At 44.6% G+C, this 18234-nt stretch overlaps 1 pseudogene; it reads left to right on the top strand.

The window, feature by feature from the left end:
• Positions 1–1059: 1059 nt before the first annotated feature.
• LOC148295631 (trihelix transcription factor ENAP2-like) lies at positions 1060–1958 on the top strand (annotated as a pseudogene).
• The last annotated feature ends 16276 nt before the right edge of the window (positions 1959–18234 follow it).

Genomic DNA, 18234 nt, shown 5'->3' on the forward strand with positions numbered 1-18234 from the left:
ATTACAAGCACAAGTTTAACTCAATAACATAACCAAATCATAAGCTAGAAGGGTACAAAATGATATACAATTATGAACTGATCAAGCCATTTGCGTCACACCAAGTTGCCTGGTGGCGAATGGTCGTGTTTCATCCATGTCCTCTTCTCATGATGACTTCACGCGTCTTCACTAGGGGGCGGGTGTGAACAGAGTAGCCTGTCAAGCAGCGGTAGTCCCATATGGTCAGGTTGTGGCTTAGGTGGTTCACACGTGGCTTCTGAGAGGACATGGGCACTCTTCTTGAGGTGAGGCGAACTTCTTGTCAGGAGAGGTCTTGTCGTTGATGGGGCTGACTCGTATCCTTTCGAATTTCCCCAAGGTAGCTTCGAGGCCGAGGTGGAGGATGGTTTGGTCATTTTCTGCCAAGTGGTACGCAAGGTCCATGTGTTCTATTTTTATTGAGCAGACGGGCTCGGTATGTACCGAGCGTTAACAAAGTGAACAGAAGGCGATACATAGACAATAAGGAGTATTTACAGATGTTAGATTTATAAGGTTTAAAAAACAGTTGTTATTTTACCAATGTTTCCTCATTCGGTGCCAAAGCCACCAATTTCCCATTTATTTATACGTATTACATTTTGTTGTCCAATGTTGAAGTCGAGCCGAGCCGAGCTAATGAAACATAATGGCTGGCGTGTCGCAGGCACTAAGTAAGTCAAGTCTCTGACTCGTCCTGCACTCTCATCATCGTACGCTAGAACTTTGTCCAATTTGAAACTCACTATTTCTCTCTCTCTCTCTCTCTCTCTCTCTCTCTCTCTCTCTCTCTCTCTCTCTCTCTCTCTCTCTCTCTCTCTCTCTCTCTCTCTCTCTCTTCTCTCTCTCTCTCTCTCTCTCTCTCTCTCTCTCTCTCTCTCTCTCTCTCTCTCTCACTCTCCAAAACTCAGCCAAAAACCCCAAAACGCACAGACGCACACGCATGCACCTCTTCCCAGCCGGCATACAACCGTCACATTTCAAAACCGACCGCCACACGCACACAGTAGCTAATCAACACCCACCACCTCACCTCCCATGGACTTCATCGCCAGTTCTCCATCATCGGTGACGGAACCCTGGCCCCCCCCAACACGACATCGGTCCCGGTCCGTGAGGACTGCTGGAGCCCTCCATCGCCAGTTCTCCATCATCGGTGACGGCACCTTCACGCTCATAGAGGCCTGGGGCGAGCACCACCTCAACCTCAACCACGGCAACCTCCTTTAGAAGCACTGGGAAGAAGTTGCCAACTCCTTCAATGCCTGCCACGTCTCTGCCGACAACCCTAGGACCCGCCGTATGGATGTCCAGTGTAAGAACCGCGTTGACACCCTCAAGAAGAAGTACAAGATTGAGAAGGCTAGGGTTTCCGACTCCAATGGCACCTACACTAGCTCTTAGCCTTTCTTCTCTCTCCTCGACTCCCTCATCGGCTCCAAATTCCCCAAGCCCACCCCGCCGCTCCTTTGCCGGAGCCCTCCATCGCCGCCACTGCAGTGGACTTTTCCGGTAGCTAAGAGATCAGCCACTGTTAAACCGCTAGTGCCGGTATTTTTTTCGGCACTTGGAGATGAACCGGTGTTGAGTCAGAACTTGGATTTCTCAGCGTTTACAGCGGTAGCTGAGGTGGCGGCGGTGGAGAGCGAAGAGTTCGAGGGGTCGCCGTCGAGGTCGAGTGTGGGTGGGAGTAGGATGATAGACCGTGATAGGGAGGTTGGTTGTGTGGAATTATCTATGGCCATAGAGAGGTTTGCGAAGATATACGAGAGAGTAGAGCAGACGGAACATAGGCAGATGGTGGAGTTGGAGAAGCAGAGGATGGAATTTGCTAAGGATTGGAGTACCAAAGAATACAGCTTCTCATGGAAACAACGAAGCATCAGCTTCGAAAGATAAAGCGCGCCAAGCGGTCATCTTCATCCCCTGGTCGGTGAGCCTCTTCCTTTGAAATTTCTGCTCCATCTTTACCATTTTTCACTTTCGCACGATTAACTTGTTTGCCTGTTTATTACAAATTGTTGCATATGGCATTTTATCGTATTATCTACTTGACTGATAAATGTTATTCGATCGTTCAATTGTTCAATTTTACAAATAGTTTTTTTTTTATGAGGAAATTTTTACAAATAGTTGCATATGGCATATGGCAAATTCTTTTTTCGTAAAGCTGACTTGACCTTTGATTGTTCAATTGTATTCTTCCAACCAATTTGTCAAAGCAGAACCACAAATTTGAACTTTCCATATGATTTTGTATAGAATCCATGAAATTTATAGGTTTTGTCTCTTTCTTATTGTTTATTAAAAACAGGCTATGATTTATTAATCACTAGATCATTCTATTGTTTTTATATTGCCTTCATATTATCAATTAGATGCTCTAATTAATGTCACTGTCTTAGTAAGAAGGGATAGTGTGCTTGTAAGTTTGATCTATTTGGGTATTATAAATTTCTTCTTTTATCTTGGTTAAATGTTTAGTGTTCCCAATGTTTTCTTTTCTGTTTTTCCTATAAAATGTTCTTGGTGACTGATCGGTTCATAATTGTATATCATTTTGTACCCTTCTAGCTTATGATTTGATTATGTTTTTGAGTTAAACTTGTGCTTTTAATCCTTTTTGTGTTTATCTTTCAGTTAATTGACATTTAGGTAACAATGATGACTTTGGATAGGAAATGATGCAATCCATGCATGTTAAGGGCTGATTGGCATATGAGGAATATGAGCTTAAAGACAAACACATTTTGGCTACAACCCCTTTCCAGCCCAATTTCGTAGGTCAACTTCTTGGCCTTGGATCAGCATGCTATGGGGCTCGAATGAGGTGAAGATCTTCATGAAACTTGTTCCAATGGGTGTCTACTACAACATATCCAAATTTCAGCCCAATTGAACATATCTGGATTCCTTAGCCCGTCCAACACCCAACCTTGCTCAGCAGGATTTGCAGCTGCCAGCTTTGAGCCTAGTCTCCTCCTTTAAGCCATGTACCTCACCCATGCTGCAACTGACTTTGGATCCAACATAATGAGTGAAGTGGGGAGGCATTCCAGCTATGAAATTCTAAAGGAGCAAGTTGGTACATGCTGGAGCTATTATAAACAAAGCATGTGCATGCATGTAAAGCAAAGAAATGAAATGAAGTCAATTCCAGTCTCTGTTCGGCTGTCAACTTGCAAGGCCCAAAACGCACACTTCTACTGCTCCTATGGGAATACTTTCTTCATAGAAGTTGTTCCAATGGGTGTCTAGTATAACATATCCAAATTTGAGCACCATTGGATACGTTTTGAAACCTCTGGCCTTCCTACACCAAGACTGGTTCAGAAAACTCGTTTTTCAGCAACCAAAAGGCAACCACATGGGTTGGCAACCAAAAGGCAACCACATGGGTTGGCAGCAAAGGCAGCCACAACTGATCACCTTTGAACCCATGTGAAGATGCTTGAGGTGCAGCAAAAGATGAAGGATGGTGTGGGAGTTCATCATGATGTTCCTCCCTCTTAGCCCTATAAATAGAGAAGCCTTCAAGCTTCAAAACACACCCCAAGGGGGGGAGCTCTCAAACACTTCTCTAGAGCTCCCTTCCCTTCTCTCCCTCAAATTCTCTTAGTTTCTCTTTCTAAGTTTTCAATTGTTGTAATGAAATTCTGAAATTCTGATTAAGTTTTTCTTAGTTCCACTTTACTTTTATTTGTAATGTACATTCTTTCTTAAGTATTCAAGTTTTATTAGTTTCCAAGTTTCAATTATGGTTTTTGTTCTTATTCATTATGCTTATAAGTTAATATGCTAGTTTGAATGATTGATCACCATTTAGGCTTGCATGTTAGCTATCTTGGTTTGAATTAAGAGTAGACACCATGCTTTAATTCGAATTGAACTATGAATAAGAAGAGTATGTATGGACATTCGACAACAGGGATTAGATACATGCTTGGTTGTTTAAATTGTTCTTCTATGCTTAATGGGTTCCTAATGCTTAGTTTTAGGTTAGACAACAAATGATCAAATTAGGGAATTAGGAACACAAGGTTATGACCAAACACCATGGCTTAATCATACTTTAGCTAGAATCAATCCGTTAATCTAATTGAACTTGGGAACTTATTTGCTTGAGTTATTTCTTTTTTTTCTTGTTTTATTTATTTCCTTTTTCATTTCTATTTTGTGTAGGGGAAACAAATTCGATCATTCAATCACCAATCCTCGTGGGATCGACCTCGCACTTACATATGCTATACTACCAAACGGCTCGTGCACTTGCGAGTATCACAAGTTGAGGATGCAGTTGAAACCATTTTGGTGCAGCTGAATCGAAGCAACAGTGACAAACTGAGAATGGCCAAAAAAGTTTTGGAATTTGATTAAAAGAAGACGATGTTTATGCAGCATTGATGTAGGGGCTGAATTACGAAAAAATATGCCTGCAAGTTTCATGTCCCAAATATTGATGTTTCATTCAGTGAGCGGCAATACAAGAATTGATCAATTAGTTTTGAGTACATTGGTGGGAGGAGGGTAGAGGTAACATTCATTTGGGATAGGATCATTGATGGTGAAAGCTGGTCTTACTTTTTGTAACTCAAGTAAATAGTAAAGGCATGCACCCCATAAGGAGCAATATGGTTTAATTTGAATGTGTTAGGCCTGGGGAAGGAAAAAGTAGTTTTGGTTGAAACAGCTGACAGGACCCGCCTCAGATTCCTTGAAACCTGAAACGAATCCCGTCGTATTTCCGACATCTTACTGATGCCAAGCCCACTTACTAAGAATCGAGACTTTCTGTAGAAAATTCGGCAGAGTCTCCCCTGAAAATTTGACTTTTCCCAAATTTTCCAACCTTTTAAAAACACAATTAAATACATCCCAATAGGTAGCATGCTTCAGAAACACTTTAAACAATTTATAACAAAGCGTCTAGCCTTACAAATCAAATCCTAACATGGGCGATAACAGAGCAATTCTAAGAATTTTGATTACAACAGAAACAAAGTTCAACAGAAAAAAAATGAAGAAAGAATCCTACTAAGGCTCAGAGTTCAGAAGTGGAAATCTTGGCTCGGTCGTTCGATTCGAATAACGCTACTGCCTTGGGGGTGCAAAATAGAAAGATGTGAGTGGACAAAAACAAAGTTCAGTTCACAGTTAAAATCAACATAGTATAACCCCATAGTTTAGAAAACAATGCCAAAAACCAATGCATTCAAAACCAACATATTCATCAATACCACAACTACGCATATCAAGACAGTAGAACAAGTCTATGCCTTAGGAAAAGAACATGAAACATGCCAGTTACTTAGAACACTCACAATCAAAGTAGTCGTAAGTCTCCCAATCTTACTACTACCAGAAGGGTACTAGGACCTATAATCTAGAAGAACTAGATTAAAAAGGATTTTTAACTAGTTATAGGCGGAAGACTTGACTTTCATTTGGCTTATGTTTTTAATGACTTGAAGACTTTAGGGCAAGGAGACTTTGTCTAATGGAGGTGATGACTTAGATAATCAATTTGGAGGAAGAAGAAGGCTTTGAAGAATTGGAGCAAGTGATGATAAAAACTTAGAATGGAGTAAATGCACACTATTAAAATATAAATATATAAACCTATCATAAATTAATTAAAAAATGAACATAAGAGAATAAACTGTATAAATGAAAAACTATGAGATAACTGGACTGAATCAAATTGAAAATACAAATGATTGAGAATAATTGTATACTCATAAATTAGAAAATAAAAATAAAAATTACTCAGAAAATAATATTAATTGGAAATATTATTAACTGAGGAAGCTTTGATAAACAAAGTAAAAACTTACAGAAATCTTAGTTCAGTGAAAGCAAGCAATGCCACGCAGGACACTCACACTCCACTCTCACTCACAACTATTGTAGTTGCCTCAGGTCTATAACTCTGAGAGAACTTTGAAAACTGAAAGAAAATACAATGTTCAAAGCTTGAAGATACAAATGACTCGAGGCTTCTATTTAAAGACTTGGCATACAAAAGAGGACAAAATGACTTTTGAATTAACTTTTACTTTAACTTAGGTGAAACTTGTTTTGTCTTTGGGTGAAGAGACTTTAGCTTTCAGATGTCGGGGCATCTTTTGACTCTTGAGGCAACTTTTGCTTTAAATCTTGCTTTCGACTACTTTAACTCTGATGGAATTGCTTTAACTTTTGCTTTTTGACTCTGCAACTTTGCTTTCGGCTGCTTTGACTGAAAGGCTTAGTCTTCGTTCAGATCATAAGGGTCTTGGTTGTCAGGCACATAGTCTGTCCATCTAGGCTTCGGCTTTTGACTGAAGGGTTGACTAGGAATCTGGCTTGAAGAAGACTCAGACTTTGGACTGGCATCTTCATCATCTTCATCCTGCATTTGAGAAACTTGGGCAAGGAGCTGCTCTGCTAACTCTGTTAACTCTTTTTTAGACTTTCCTTTGAGAGAGGCATTAGAACTGCTTGGGGAGGCATCATTGACTGGCTTAGCTGGCACATGGATAGGAGGGAACTGTGCATTAACTTGGCATATTATGTTATCAGTCCTGACTTTTCCCCACCATTTAACTGCAAAATGGCGGCTTAGAACTCTTGTTTCCCAATTAACTTGGTAATTCCACCTCATGATCCAAGGAACTTTGTACTTGGCAACAAAATGAAGGAGCATAGGTGATCGGTGCATAAATTACATATCATTTTGTACCCTTTTAACTTATGATTTGGTTATGTTTTTGAGTTAAACTTGTGCTTTTAATCCTTTTTGTGTTTATCTTTCAGTTCATTGAGCTTTAGGTAATAATGATGGCTTTAGAGAGCATAATTCATGCAATTCAAGCATGTTAAGGCCTAATTTGGATGAATGGATGAAGAGCTTAAAGACAAACTCATTTTGGCTACAGCCCCCTGCCAGTCCAGTTCCGTAGGTCATATTGCAAGCATTGTTTCAACAACCTACATAGCTCGAATGAGGCCACATTATTCATGAAAGTTGTTCCAATTGGTGTGTACTATAACATATCCAAAATTCAGCCCCATTGGATAAATCTGGAGTCCGTTACCTAGCAAACACAGAACCATGCTCAGGATGGATCTTATCAGCGCGGAAAATGAGTTAGCAATTTGTTTCGGCCTTAACTTCTTCCTCCGACCTTGGATTGGCCCAAATAATATATGGCTGGAAAGAAGACATTCTGAACTTCAATTTTGAGTGCTTAAAGTCCTAATTTGATTAAGAGAAGCCCAAGTTGTAAGCCCTTGAAGTTGCTGGTCATGCTGACCTCAGCATGTGCTGGTTGGATGCTTGGTCATGGTGAGCTAGGTATGAGCTATCATTTCTGGTTGGAAGCTTGGTCATGGTGACATGAAGATGAGCTAGGGCTGCTGGTGGGATCTATTGGTGAAGTTCATCAACCAATTCAAGATTTTCTAACACAAGTGCATCACCCAATTTAGATTTTCTAATACAAGTGCATCAACCATTTCAGATTTTATAAAACAAGTGTTGTATGCATTAGCCATATTGAATTCAGATTTTCACTTCCCCTAGGCCTATAAATAGGGAAGTTCTCTAAGCTTGTAAACACACCCCAAGGGGGGGAGCTCTCAAGCAATTCTCTAGAGCTCCCTTCCCTTCTCTCCCTCAAATTCTCTTAGTTTCCCTTTGTAGTTCTCAATTGTTGTAATAAGATCATTCTATTAAATTTTCTTTGTACTAAATATCAAACACTTTTCCTTTATCTTCTTCTAAATTCTTCAAATACTCTCTTCTCCAAACACTTCCCAAACACTTCTCCCATTTCCTTCATCAAATTCTCTAAAGCTTTCAAACACATGTTCTTCCAAAATCCTCAAAGTTCTCAAACATCTCTCTACTTCCCTTCTCTTCCAAAAGTCTCCATGTCTCAAACACTTCACAAACACATTTCTCTTCCTTCCCTAAGTTCTCAAATTCTCCAAGTTCACAAACATCCTCCAAGTTCTCAACCACTCTCTTCCAAATTCTCAAAGTTCCTAAACACTCTCTTCCAAAATCCACAAAGCTCTCAAAACACCTCTCTACTTTCTTCTCCAAATCCTCCAAGTTCTCAAACACTCTCTTCCAAATTCCCCATGTCTTAAACACATTCCCTTCCAAAATCCTCAAAGCTCTCAAACACATGTTCTTCCAAAATTCTCTAAAGTTCCCAAACACTTTCTTCTCCCTCCTCAAAGTTCTCAAACACTTCCTTTCTTCCTCAAAGTTTTCTTAGTTTCCTTAATGTTTTCTTAGTTGTAATTTATTTTCTTGTAATGTACATTCTTTCTTCTTGTTTTGTTCCTTTTGTTTTCATTTTTGTTTTGTGTAGGAAAATTGAATTGGATCATTCAATCACCAATCCCTGTGGAATCGACCTCGCACTTACATATGCTAAACTACCAACGGCTCGTGCACTTGCGAGTATCACAAGTTGAGGATGCAGCTGAATCCATTTTGGTGCAGCTGAATCTACGCAACAATAGGCAAGATTCAGATTTCTGTAATCGGTGCAAACCCTCAAAGCCCCAGTCTTCTTCAAAACTGGTACGATGTTGGCCAACCACTCAACGTATCGAGCCGTTCGGATGAAGCCGGCTTCAAGGAGCCGTTCAATTTCTTCCTTGACTTTAAGTTGCACTTCGGTCGAGAACCGCCTCGGCGATTGTTGGAAAGGCCTAAACCCCCCCTTGATTTTTAATTCATGCTCAACCAAACTTCTCGGCAACCCAGGCATCTCATGGTAATCCCAAGCGAAACAATCCTTATATTCATGGAGCAGGCCGATAATCTCGGCCGCTAACTCAGGGTCCAAAAGCTGGCTTACAAAGAGAGGTCGTGGCTCGGCCTCCGACCCTACATTTATTTCTAATAAAGGGTCCTGGACCTCGGGGTAGTCATCCTCCATCTCAGTGGGTGCCGTTTCTAGGTCGTCAAAAGTCAAAGCGTCCGTCTTGTCTGATTCATGGAGGAATTCGATCAGGTTCATTGGTGAGTTTGGCCACAAGGATTCCTCCGCCCAATATTCCAGCAGTCTTTCCAGTAGGTCGGTCACGGCCGCAGCTCCTTCTTCCTTAGTGGCTTTGTCTGTCATCTAAAGGCTGGTGAGGTCGATCAATACTTCGCATGCCGAATCCTGTCGGACATTCTCGGCGCCTAGCTCCAGTACTTTCTAGGCTGTTGTCCGGGTCGGTCGGCCGCTTGCATCGTGGCCAGTGAGGACAACCCATCCAACATCGTCGTCGTAAATCCGTGGTTGCAGGGCGTTGGTTTTGAAGGGTTTTTCGTCGGCCGGGTGTATGGACACCCTTTGGCCGTCCCAAAAGAAAAGCAGTTGGAAGAGGGAGGACGGTATGCATCCGGATTGGTGGATCCAGTCACGACAAAGCAATATATTGTAGTCCACACTGGATTCGACTACGTAGAAGGCTGCCACCCTTGTCTGGTCGGCCACGGTGATTTTTAACGGCAATACCCCTATGGTTTTAGATTTATCGCCGACAAAACTGCTCATGACCACGTCGCTGGGGATGAGGTCCTCCTTAGATTTGTCCAGCTTCCTCATCAGGGAATAGGGAAGGATGTTGACCGTGGCCCCACAGTCAACGAAGACCTTGGACACGGGCACACCCTCTACATGAGCTGAAATATACAACGGCTTGAGATGTCGATATTTTTTCGGCACGTCTCTAGGTATTACCTCGTTAAAAGCCACGGCCAACAATTCTTCCTTTGTCTTTGGCCTTTGATCTAGCTGCTCCTCGGCCATGTCATTATCCAAGCCGTTAGTCTGCCCTCTTGGGGCTGAGAACTCAGACGGTAGTACCAGGACCATGTTCATGCTGGCCTCCCTCGGCTCCTGCTGGTCTCCCTTACCAGCTTCCTCCTCGGCCTCATAGCCGTTCCCGACGAGGGTTTTATCCTCGACCATCCCGAGGATCCCGTCGTATTCTTCATCGGATATTCCCCAGGTGGGGTCGTCTTCGGCCTCATGCCCAAAGAAAGGGTCGCCGGGGCCCTCGATCACAGGCCTTGCAGTCTCGGGGATATTGCCTGTGGACGCCTCGATCTTGGGGGGTTCCGAGCTCTCGGCCTCCTCTTCGAGGTCTCGTCTAGCCTCGGCCAACGTATCCCTAGCTATTAAGTAATCGTCCAGACGGCCTACCCGGGCCCTTTCCTCGGTCGTCAGACCGAAGATAGTGTCGGCCGGAGTCACAGTGAAGTACTGGAGGAGATATTCTAAGTCGCCCTTGCTAAACGGGGCCTTAGCCTCCAATCCTGCTAGGCCGGGCTGGTAACCTGGCATCCCTCTCGCTCTGGCTTCCCTGTTCACCTGGTACACGGCCTTAATGGTGGAGTCGGATCCGCTGGTAATGAGGAGCCCCTCCGCCTTCGCATTTTTTAGGGCCAACTCTACGATTTCACGGTTCTCAGGGGTCATGCCGTACAGGTCGGTGGCCGAATAATCTTTATGGAATTCCATGAGAAAAGACAAACCGTTGGCCGAGAAAGGGGGATCCCTTCCGTGGTAGACGTCGATGATGCCCTCGTCTGATTTCTCCAGGAGCACGGCCTTTGGCTGGACCGAAACGGCTGCCGTTCTACAGGGGTTCTCGCCCTGCCTAGGGCGCCACGTCCTTGGAGGCTTGATGCTGGCCGTCCTTGTCATAGAGGGGACAATTGGTACAGATGGTGGCCCGTTTGTAGTCGCTATTTTCTTCTGGCGCTTTGAACTCTCGGCCTAGGTCGTCTGTATCCTGGCCTGCTGGACCTGCCTCTGCATTCTTCTCAGCTGGGTTTTTGTCAATGGTTCGGCCCTGCCCCCAGGTCGCGCATGGTACCAACGGTCGTCCCGCATGACCGGCGGTTTGAAAGTTTTTACTGGCCTAGTGAGGGCCTCGTCTTCGTAGCCCACCGAGATACTGGGGGTTTGTGCCCCCATTTGGTCGAAAACAGCCCTGTTGGCATGCCGACGATCGTACTGACTGCCGAATTTCTTCGCGATCGGTTGAGATGGCTCGGTGGCCTTCCTCTTGTTCTCCTGTAGCCTGGGCTGACCGACCTCACACCTGCATCGCTCACAAAGCACTGGCTCTGATTCGGCCGATGGTTCTTTTTCCTTCGCCGGCCGACGAATTTCCCTATATTCAGCTCGGAGTTGGTCGTCGACCATGTTGACGACAGGTGGAGGGAATGGCTTGGAGTCAACCTGCATGGCTGCCTTCTCTGGGAATTGGAGCTTCTTTTTGTCTATCAACTTCTGGATGACGTCTCGCAGGACAACGCAGTGGTTGGTGTTGTGAGACCAAGAACTGTGATATTTGCAAAACGTCTTCCCTTTGAGCTCGTCGGGCTTCGGAATTTTATGGCCGAATGACAACTTGACCTTTTTTTCGGCCAATAGCAGGTCAAAGATAGCTTCGGCTGAACTCATCTCTACTTCGCCGCTCTCGGCCTCCGCGAAGCCGTCTGCTTCGGCGTAGCTTACAATGGGATTCCTGTAGTAAGTCCCTTTTGAAGCCGTCTTCTTCTGCATCTCTTCCTTCACCAAGGACGCGTACCTATCCACTTTGTTGATCAAGTCATGCATATCTCGGAATTCGATCCCTTGGAATTTTTTCCGATACTCAAACTCCAACCTCTCTTCGGCCATCTTGAAAAATTCCCTCTCCGGTATGTTCGTGCAGCACCAGTTCCTGCATGTTTTGAACCGCTGCAAGTAGTCGCGAGGTGATTCGTCTGACGCCTGGCTCATCCGTGCTAGCTCGGTGACCGTTATTTCTCAGTTGGTCTAATAGAAATGCTCGTGGAATATCCTTTCCATATCAGACCAATCCCTTACCGAATTCGGCGGAAGGTTTATGAACCATGAGAACGCCGCGCCGGTCAGAGAGTGAACAAATAAATGGAGCTTCTGTGCGTCTGAATCGGCCTATGTGTTCAATGGAGGAGGTCTGCCCATCCCCGGAGAACAGCATGAATTCTGGCAATCGATAGTTCCGGGGAATAGGGGTTCGGTCAATTTCCGGCGGGTACGGCTTTGTATACCTTGGCGCCTCCAGTCGCCTCTGAGCAAGACCGTTCTCGATCATTCGCCGGACAACTTCGAATCGGAGCCCTTGAGGGGGTGCTTCTTACTGGGCCGCATACGGTCGCGGGACCTGCTGCACATCGTTCTGCGGCCTTATCTGCTAGGCCATTTGAATAGGGGGCTCGGCTGGTACGGCCGAGCTGGTCGATGCTAGGTGAGCGCCATGGATTGGACCAGGGTGCGTGTATGCTGCCGTCTGAATGGCCGAATTGTAATGAAGGTGGGAGCCCAACGGGAATAACGACGCCTGCAATGGTGGTGAAACGGTCGGATTGCTCTGACCGTGCTGTTGTGATGGAGCAGCGGTCGCACTGCTTGGGCCAGGATGGGTCTGGACGGCCGCATTGTGAATTGGGCGGAGTTGCTGAATCGTGGAATGTGTGGGACTGGTTTGTCCCAAGGATACGGCCAAAGCGTGGAGTGGTCCGTACGCCGTTTCTGCCGGGCAACTTGTCCGGGATGCACCCATGTGGGCTAGGACTGCCCCCAGCTATTCGCCGGCGGCAGCGAATGCTGACCGTAACCTGACGCTTGAGTTCAGCCAGAGATGCCGAGACTGCTGCTTTCACCGTAAGGCTCGATCCTTTCGCGCTCTTGGCCTCTCTGTCCGGCTCTGGGAGGTGTTGCGGGCGAGGTCGCCGGCGTCCTCTCCTGGAAAAGCGTCTGTAGTTCCGAGGAAAATCTGTCCATTGCGGCCATAAAGAATGTCTCTATCCTGTGGGCCTGCTTAGACATCAAATCTTCCACCATGGCTTGTTCTTGTATGGACTCGGCCGTGCGATCCGTCGTCACTGGGACGCTGGCCGAGATTCTGACCGCGTGTTCGGTCTCGGTGACAGTGATTGGTGAGGTGGACTCAGGAGTCTCAGAAGTCATTTCGACTGCTTTGTTTTTTAGCTTTGCCTGTGCCCTAGTTTCCACCATGAGTTTTTGACAAGAGTCCCACCGGGCGTGCCAAAAGTGTCGGCTGCGCAAATCTCACGGCCTGGGGTTCCGGGCCGAGGGGATGTGCGTTGACACATGGCTTCCTGCTTTTGGATGCGGTGCGGTTGTGCGCGGGCGTGCCAGCACGGTCTATCGTGCGTCGAGATGTTGATGTGGATAGAATGGTCAAGTGGTGCGCCTGTTTGAACTCGTCTTCTAATCAAACGATCGTAGCCGAGAGAGGAACTGATCTCGGCTGTTAGGTTCACGGCCTGAGCTACAAGGCCGTTTAGGGGTGGTGAAAATGGTGGGTTTTGGGCGGTGCTCCGGCGCGCTGCTCAGTGAGCGACGGTCGTATGATATATGGGGTGAATGAATGGGCAACAGAGATGGTGCTCCGGCGCCTTGAAAATCAAGGGTCGTATGATATATTGATGAATGGATTTTCCTTACAATCTAACACTACTCCTAGGAAAGCAAGTAAAGATATTGAAAGTGCATTACAGGAAAATATAATTTGCTCTGTGGGAGGCTTTTGTTTGGTGTTTGAACCCGTTGAATGTAGCTTGAGCCTTGTATTTATAGGAAGAGTTCTTGGAGGAGTAATCGAGGTTGAAAATCTGCATGGTGGAGCCTGATTAGAGCAAGTGGGTAGTCCAATCGACATTTGGGATCGTGAAGCATGGTGGTGTGACCCCATAAATCCTGGTGAATCCCGGCCGCCGCCCTAATCATGGGTTCCGCACTTCTGGCCGAGGAGACGCATTTATTGTTCTAATAGTTGGTGACCTAATATCTCAAGCTGCAAGAATTCTTGTGAGAATGTCTGCATCTAATCACTCTGATTCCTATCACCAAATCCTGACTTCAATCACTTCTCACCTTCTCTCGTGCATTAAATGCTTATTCGTGGCCAGTGGGTTTGCTGCAATAAACAGAGGCATTGCTTCATTAAATGAAGCATGGGACCCTGCTGCCACTTTGATGATCTGACGTTAGTACCTTTGGCTGTGATTTTGTTCGACTTCGGCCTCGGCCTATAATCAAGGCCGAGATGATCATGCCTTCGCAACTTTTCCTTTGCTTTTTAGGAAGGCCGGACATCTTGGCGAAACGCCGCGTTTTAGTTTCACGAGCAAGTGTTAGGGCTGAGAAAAAGGGGCCCCTTCGGTCAGTTCATGGCCATGATTTATTAGGCACAAACAGTGGTCGAATGACATTCCAATCTTGATAGTCCCCCTTGTCAATGGCCGAGAGGTCCACCAACTTGTTTTTTAGGTGAACTGCCAGCCTCTCTGGCATGCCACCCTCCAGAGAAGGGCCGAGGACACTAGAATCAGTAGCAGTGTCGTCATCGTCGATCCAAGGCATGACGATGTTGGGTAGAACCGAGCCTTGGATCTCTCGGCAGATGTCTTCAAACCCAGTCTGAAAGAGCTGGGACCTGGCCTCTACAGACGATGAGATGCTGGATGCCATTGAGATTAGTTGAAGTCGAGTGTTTTGAAGAAAAAGTTTGAAGGGAAGAAGCGATGAACACGAAGAACACTGAGAAACTGAATACCCAGAAACCGGTTAGAAATCGGCTGAAAAGCTCATGACTTGTTAGAGAAAGGAGGAGAAACAACTGGAGTCGTCACAGGCGAAGAATCACTAAGAAAAAAGGAAGGATTTTTGAGACTCGAGTTCAAGGATTTTCTGGAAAGTTGAGAGAGAGAGTTTTGGCAGAGCTTGGGCTTCTGAAAATTTTGGAAGCGTATGAAAGAACGAAGAAGGCTGGGTTTTTATATTGGCACTCGAAGTCGAAACGAACAGGCGTGGCTCTCTAGAACAACGTGACATTCTCTCGAACGACGTAACGGCCTGGCGACATACTTGAACGCGCGATGATGTGTCGAAGCCCTAGAGTCCGTCGTTTCAAGGTAATGATAACCTAAATGACGTGCTTGCATATTAAAGGCGCCGACTGACTCGCGTATTGAAGGCGCCAACTGTCAATGTCACTTCGAAAGAATGCAAAGGGTCCATCCCCTGAGATTCATTCGGCCTTTATTCGGGCCGTGACCAAAGAATCCGGGAATGTGGGGTCAATGTTTGTGGCTAATAAATCTCGGCCGACAAAGTTGACCGAAGGAACTTCCTCTCGGCCCTAGCGCCTACCCACGGCCACAAGTCGTTGTTCACTTCCTTTCGTTAAAAACAAAGGTGAGCTTATAAGGCAAGGTCACCACCTAGAAACCCACCATCAACACCACCATTAACGGCCTTGTAGGTCAGGCCGTAAACCCAACGGCCGAGGTCAGTTCCTCTCTAGGCCACAGTCACTCTGATTAGAAGTCAAACTCAAAACATGCGCACAACTCATCTATTCGCCCAATCACATCACCCTCAGACGCACGGTAAACCGTGCTGGCACGCCCGCGCACAAGCACACCGCACCAAAGAAGGACGACCTGTGTTGACGCAGATCCCCTCGGCCCAGAGAAACAGGCTGTGAGATTTGCGAAGCCAACACAGGTTTAACATCGACTTAAATTTTAGGGTTTTTAGGTCTAATGGTCCCTGAACTTTGACCTCATTCGCATTTTGGTCCCTCAATTTCAAAAATCGTTCCCATGGTCCTTCAACTTCACTTTCGTTAGAACAAATGGTCATGTCGTCAATTTTGTTATATTTTCTGTTAAATGCAAGGGTAAAATTATATTTTTGTATTTTTTTTCTTTGATGGAATAAAATATCAATAAAATATTTAAATTTAATTAAAAACTATCAAATAAAAATCAAAACAAATAAAATCTCAATCCTCTCTCCTTCTAGTCCAGCCCATCGATCACCATCTAACAATCCTCCCATTGCCCCACCTAGAGCCAACCCCCACCTATCCTCCCGTCCCCCACCACCTCACCACACCCAACCCAAGAACAATCCCCCCCTCCAACTCAATTAATTTCAACCCAAAATCCCAAGTTTCCCCATTGAAAACCCATTCATATAATTCTAGTACAAATCGTTGGAATTGATTAATCCATAGGATGAACTGGAGTTGCAAAGATGGGAATTGAGGGAGAGCTGGAGTTGCAAAGATGCTGGGCTGGACTAGAAAGAGAGAGGGATTGAAATTTTGTTTGTTTTGATTTTTATTTTGATAGTTTTTAATTGAATTTCAATACTTTATTGATATTTTCCACCAAAGCAAAAAAAAAAATACAAAAATACCATTTTGCCCCTGTATTCAACAAAAAATATAACAACCTTGAAGGCAGGACCATTTTTCCTAACGAAAGTGAAGTTAAAGGACCATGGGAATGATTTTGGAAATTGAGGGATCAAAATGCGAATAAGGTCAAAGTTCAAGGACCATTAAACCTAACAACCCCAAATTTTGTTTCAATCAAATACTATCACGTCGTCTTGTGAAGAACATTTTGCATCTTTGCTAGTACCCAAATATGAGAGGTATCATTCTTTTTCTCATTTCTAACAACCGAAGACAAAATAAATTTTATTTCTTGTCATGAAAGAAGTATGTCGAAAAACATAATTAATGATAATCTGATTTTATTTTTAATAACTAACTAGCAAGCTAGCTATATATTGAAAAAAGAATTGTGGTAATCAAACATATAGAGTTATTTTTCAATATTCGACAAAAAAAAAAGAGTTATTTTTCAAGAATGAGGTTCTTAAACAATAATTTGATTCTTATAATAGTTTGATGGGCCAAAATGAACCAAATCAAGATCCGAAGCATGAAGAGAAACCCTAAGAGAGAAAACTCCTAGCCGCTATTGCTTTTGGGGTGGTTGTTGAGCGTATTCTTAACAACTAAAATGAGTTATTAAAAATAGCAACTTTAATTCTCGCAAGTGCATGAACCGTTTATATTATAGCTTATGTAAATACGAGGTCGATCCCACGGAGAATGGTAACTTGGTTGCAAGTTAAATTACTTAGAATGCTGGAAAAACATAAAACAAAGAAACTGACTAACTAACTAAAGGCAAGGTCGAATTCAACAATGCCTCTTGTTAATTACTCAAGGTCTAGGACAGAATCCTAGCACCACACACGCACTCGAAATGGGGGGTTTGGTTGTTGAAATGAAAACAAGAGAACGAAATGGAAGTGCTGGAATGTAACAATGGCAGCAATCAACAAGTTGTGAAAACAATGATTGAGAAGTGTTAGAGCCTTGGAATCTACCACTAGTCTTCCTATCCAAGTTATGAATGCATAAAAATTGACTCAAGCTCATCAACAATAGATTATCGCATACAAGCCTATGCTATCTAGGTGCAGGATGCATGATTCTTCTTTTTCTTTTTCTTTCTGCAACCTTACTCTTTTATTTCCGAAACAAAATAACGAAAATACAAAAACAACAAAATAAAATAAAAACAACAATAATGCAGTAGGAAATCATTTCTTCTCGGTGCTTGGTGTCTCGACCATTGGAGCTTTGAGTTTGGCCCTCTGGCTGTCCTCTTCCTGGGCTTCATGCACAGCCTCTTGGGGCTCACCACTTGAGCTCCCAAAGATCGCAATCTTAGCTTGAGCGTAACTACTCTCGCGATCTGCTTGTTTGCGTTTACCCGGTCGGTCTAGGTCTTCCAGCTGTTTTCGCATGTCGCGAGAGTACAACTCTACCATCTTTGATAGGTTTCTATTCTCGTCCCGCAATACTTCTAGCTGGTGTCGATTCACCTCCACTATCCTTGACCTTTCCCTTTTCAAGCTTTTTATAGCAGTCTGACACTCCTCAACCATACTTCGCTCCGCCGCCAACTGACCTTTCAGCACCTCTACCTCATGGGACTTCGCAAGTAGGCGATGACCCAAACTTGCGACTGTTGCCGTACTCTGCACGCTCAGTGCCAGGGCATCGCTCACGACCCGGTTGTCATCCCTTGTCCCCAGAACACGTATATCTTTAGGAGTCACCAGATTTCTGCCCACTCCAATGGCAACATCGTTGTCCAGGAGTATTGAGTCAGTTACTGTCACAGGCCCCCGTGCGGAAGCAAAGTAGGGCATCCATACTGGTGCCGCTGCTTGGCCTCGTGTCTGAGTCGGTGGAGCTAGGTTGAGATCCAACGAAAATGGGTAGTTAGAGGCCATTTGATTTCTCACTCGCTTTTCTTTCTTTTCTCTTTTGTGTGTTTCTGAG

The sequence above is a fragment of the Prunus avium genome, chromosome 3 (assembly GCF_965620075.1).
Source record: "Prunus avium chromosome 3, drPruAviu1.hap1.1, whole genome shotgun sequence".
Classification (NCBI taxonomy): domain Eukaryota; kingdom Viridiplantae; phylum Streptophyta; class Magnoliopsida; order Rosales; family Rosaceae; genus Prunus; species Prunus avium.